The sequence below is a fragment of the Melanerpes formicivorus genome, unplaced genomic scaffold (genome assembly GCF_026170545.1).
Source record: "Melanerpes formicivorus ecotype bairdi unplaced genomic scaffold, bMelFor1.0.p_v2 SCAF_524, whole genome shotgun sequence".
In the NCBI taxonomy this organism is placed as follows: Eukaryota; Metazoa; Chordata; class Aves; order Piciformes; family Picidae; genus Melanerpes; species Melanerpes formicivorus.
Genome location: NW_027142876.1, coordinates 120,001 through 124,380, shown reverse-complemented (window position 1 = coordinate 124,380; position 4,380 = coordinate 120,001).

Sequence of the window (4,380 nt, the reverse complement as noted above, 5' to 3'; positions counted from 1 at the left end):
GGTGGGGTAGGCGTCGAGCGGCAAGCCCTCGGCTGCAGCGAATGTTCGGCGGTGCGGGGCGGGGGGGGACGGGACGACACGTTGGGGGCGCCGAGTCCGAGCCACCCCCGGCCCCAGGGGCGGCCGGAGGGGGAGGCCGGTGCCTGGCCCTGGGAGCTGCTGGGCGCCGGATGGCCGAGGGTGCGTCAGAAGCCGCCCGAGCGGTCGAGCAGGTCCTCCAGAAAGGCCTAGGGTGGCTTCGAGGGCCCCGGGAGCAGTCGAGGGAGGCCTCCAGGCAGGTCTGGAGTGGATGGGAGGCCTTCCAAAGCAGACAAGGGAGCCTGCAGAGCGTGCGGGGGAGGCTTCTGGTGCGGCCTGGGGTGGGACGGAAGCCTGCAGAGCGTGCGGGGGAGGCTTCTGGTGCGGCCTGGGGTGGCTGAGAAGCCTGCAGAGCGTGCGGGAGAGGCTTCTGTTGGGGCCTGGGGTGGCTGAGAAGCCTGCAGAGCGTGCGGGGGAGGCTTCTGCTGCGGCCTGGGGTGGCTGAGAAGCCTGCAGAGCGTGCGGGGGAGGCTTCTGCTGCGGCCTGGGGTGGCTGAGAAGCCTGCAGAGCGTGCGGGGGAGGCTTCTGCTGCGGCCTGGGGTGGCTGAGAAGCCTGCAGAGCGTGCGGGGGAGGCTTCTGGTGCGGCCTGGGGTGGGACGGAAGCCTGCAGAGCGTGCGGGGGGAGGCTTCTGGTGCGGCCTGGGGTGGGACGGAAGCCTGCAGAGCGTGCGGGGGAGGCTTCTGGTGCGGCCTGGGGTGGGTCGGAAGCCTGCAGAGCGTGCGGGAGAGGCTTCTGCTGCGGCCTGGGGTGGGTCGGAAGCCTGCAGAGCGTGCGGGAGAGGCTTCTGTTGGGGCCTGGGGTGGCTGAGAAGCCTGCAGAGCGTGCGGGGGAGGCTTCTGCTGCGGCCTGGGGTGGCTGAGAAGCCTGCAGAGCGTGCGGGGGGAGGCTTCTGCTGCGGCCTGGGGTGGCTGAGAAGCCTGCAGAGCGTGCGGGGGAGGCTTCTGGTGCGGCCTGGGGTGGCTGAGAAGCCTGCAGAGCGTGCGGGGGAGGCTTCTGGTGCGGCCTGGGGTGGGACGGAAGCCTGCAGAGCGTGCGGGGGAGGCTTCTGGTGCGGCCTGGGGTGGGTCGGAAGCCTGCAGAGCGTGCGGGAGAGGCTTCTGTTGGGGCCTGGGGTGGCTGAGAAGCCTGCAGAGCGTGCGGGGGAGGCTTCTGCTGCGGCCTGGGGTGGCTGAGAAGCCTGCAGAGCGTGCGGGGGAGGCTTCTGCTGCGGCCTGGGGTGGCTGAGAAGCCTGCAGAGCGTGCGGGGGAGGCTTCTGCTGCGGCCTGGGGTGGCTGAGAAGCCTGCAGAGCGTGCGGGGGAGGCTTCTGGTGCGGCCTGGGGTGGCTGAGAAGCCTGCAGAGCGTGCGGGGGAGGCTTCTGGTGCGGCCTGGGGTGGCTGAGAAGCCTGCAGAGCGTGCGGGGGAGGCTTCTGGTGCGGCCTGGGGTGGGACGGAAGCCTGCAGAGCATGCGGGGGAGGCTTCTGGTGCGGCCTGGGGTGGGACGGAAGCCTGCAGAGCGTGCGGGGGAGGCTTCTGGTGCGGCCTGGGGTGGGTCGGAAGCCTGCAGAGCGTGCGGGGGAGGCTTCTGGTGCGGCCTGGGGTGGGTCGGAAGCCTGCAGAGCGTGCGGGAGAGGCTTCTGCTGCGGCCTGGGGTGGGTGGGAAGCCTGCAGAGCGTGCGGGGGAGGCTTCTGGTGCGGCCTGGGGTGGCTGAGAAGCCTGAAGAGCGTGCGGGGGAGGCTTCTGGTGCGGCCTGGGGTGGCTGAGAAGCCTGAAGAGCGTGCGGGAGAGGCTTCTGGTGCGGCCTGGGGTGGCTGAGAAGCCTGCAGAGCGTGCGGGGGAGGCTTCTGGTGCGGCCTGGGGTGGCTGAGAAGCCTGAAGAGCGTGCGGGAGAGGCTTCTGCTGCGGCCTGGGGTGGCTGAGAAGCCTGCAGGGCGTGCGGGAGAGGCTTCTGCTGCGGCCTGGGGTGGCTGAGAAGCCTGCAGAGCGTGCGGGAGAGGCTTCTGGTGCGGCCTGGGGTGGGTCGGAAGCCTGCAGAGCGTGCGGGAGAGGCTTCTGCTGCGGCCTGGGGTGGGTCGGAAGCCTGCAGAGCGTGCGGGGGAGGCTTCTGCTGCGGCCTGGGGTCTCTGGGTGGCCTCTAGAGAGGTGCAAAAGACCCTCTGGGTTGGGCTGGGGTGGCTCTTGGACCCCTGCCACACAGTGGAGAGCGGCCTCCGGCCCGCCACCTGTGTCCCTGTGTGCCTGAGTGCCTGTGTCCCTGTGTCCCTGTGTCCCTGAGTGCCTGAGTGCCTGAGTGCCTGTGTCCCTGTGTCCCTGTGTCCCTGTGTCCCTGTGTGCCTGAGTGCCTGTGTCCCTGTGTCCCTGTGTCCCTGTGTCCCTGAGTGCCTGAGTGCCTGAGTGCCTGTGTCCCTGTGTCCTTGTGTCCCTGTGTCCCTGTGTCCCTGTGTGCCTGAGTGCCTGTGTCCCTGTGTCCCTGTCTGTGTACCTGTGTGCGAGAGTGTCCGGCACGCCACCCAGCGGCGGCGGGCAAGCAGGTAGGCGGGTGGGCGGGCCGGCGAGGGCCAGTGTGAGTTTGGGGGGTGGGAGGGGAGGCGGCAGCTGGAAGCGTCAGAGGAGGGGGCGTGGCTCCGGCTGGCCCCGGGAGCAGGTTCCCGGGACCGGGACCGGCTGGACCCGGCGAGTGGTTGATCCCGGGGCGGGGGGCAGAGGCGGCGGGAAGCGGCAGCTGCGTGTGCGGCGGGGGGGTGGAGGGCGAACCGCGGCGGGAAGCGGATGCTTCAGAGCAGGTTACGGGGGCGGGGACGGACGACACCACCTGTCCCCGCCCCGGGACGGGCTGGACCCGGCGCCCTGGACCCGGCGCCGTGTACCCGCCGCCGCCCCCGCCGCCGCCCCCCTCCGCCACCCCGGGACCCCGACGTTTTTTGGCGCCCGCGCCTTTTTTTGCTCCCCGCCTGCCCGCGCTGCCCCGGGCCCTCCCCCGGGGCGGGGCGGGAGGGAGGGAGGGACGGACGGACGGGTAGCCGGGGATCTCCGAGCGCGCGCCACCAGACCGAGGCGGGTCCCGGCGCGGCGGCGGCGGCGGCGGCGGCGGGCGGCGGCAGCAGCAAGCGACGGCGGGGGGGGCAGGCTAGGGAGAGAGGGGGAGCGGCATGCGGTAGGGCTGGGGGGTTTGTTTCGGGGGGGAGGGGTGGGGGGGGGGTGGCAGCGGTCAGCGAGAGCGGGGAGAGGGGGAGCGGCATGCGGTAGGGCTGGGGTGTTTTTGGGGTGGGGGCGTTGGGGGGATTAGCGGGCGGGCGGGCAGCCCAGCCAAGCGGCAAGCCGGGGGGCGGGCGAGGGCGGCTTTAGGGCCGGAGGAGCGGAGCGCAACCTCCCCCGTGCAGGCTACAGCGTGGAGAGCAGCAAGTTTTTGGGGACGGGGGACGACGGACGGGAGGGGCAGCGGCGAGAGGCTAGCTGCGGCAAGGGGCACCGGCACGGCCGCCCTAACAGCGCCGCCTCGGTCGCAGGGGTTAGAGAGCAGCCGGGCAGCCCGCGTCGCGATCCCCCCTCCAGGGGACAATGTGGGAAGGGGAAGCCGCGGCGGCTTTGGCGGGGGGTGCCCAGCTGCTAGCGGCTTCGGGGGGCAGTTAGCGGCGGCGGGGCGGGGGGAGATGGGTCGCGGCAGCGGCAAGAGATAACGGCGGGCGGGGGGGCTCCGTGCAAAGCGGTAACGGGAGCCGGGGGGTGTGGGGAGCTGGGGGTGGCAGCAGCGGCAAGAGGCAACGTCGGGAGGGGGGGCTCCGCGCAAACCGGTAACGGGGGCCGGGGGGTGTGGGGGGGGGCGGTGGCGGCCGCGGCAAGAGGCAACGGCAGGCGGGGGGGCTCCGCGCAAACCGGCAGCGGGGGGGGGGGCGGGGGGGTAGCGGCAAGAGGCAACGGCGGGAAGGGGGGGCTCCGCGCAAACCGCTAACGGGAGCCGGGGGGTGTGGGGAGCTGGGGGTGGCAGCAGCGGCAAGAGGCAACGTCGGGAGGGGGGGCTCCGCGCAAACCGGTAACGGGGGCCGGGGGGTGTGGGGGGGGGCGGTGGCGGCCGCGGCAAGAGGCAACGGCAGGCGGGGGGGCTCCGCGCAAACCGGCAGCGGGGGGGGGGCGGGGGTAACGGCAAGAGGCAACGGCGGGAAGGGGGGGCTCCGCGCAAACCGGCAGCGGGGGGGGGGCGGGGGGTAGCGGCAAGAGGCAACGGCGGGAAGGGGGGGCTCCGCGCAAACCGGCAGCGGGGGGGGGGGCGGGGGTAGCGGCAAGAGGCAACGGCGGGAAGGGGGGGCTCCGCGCAAACCGG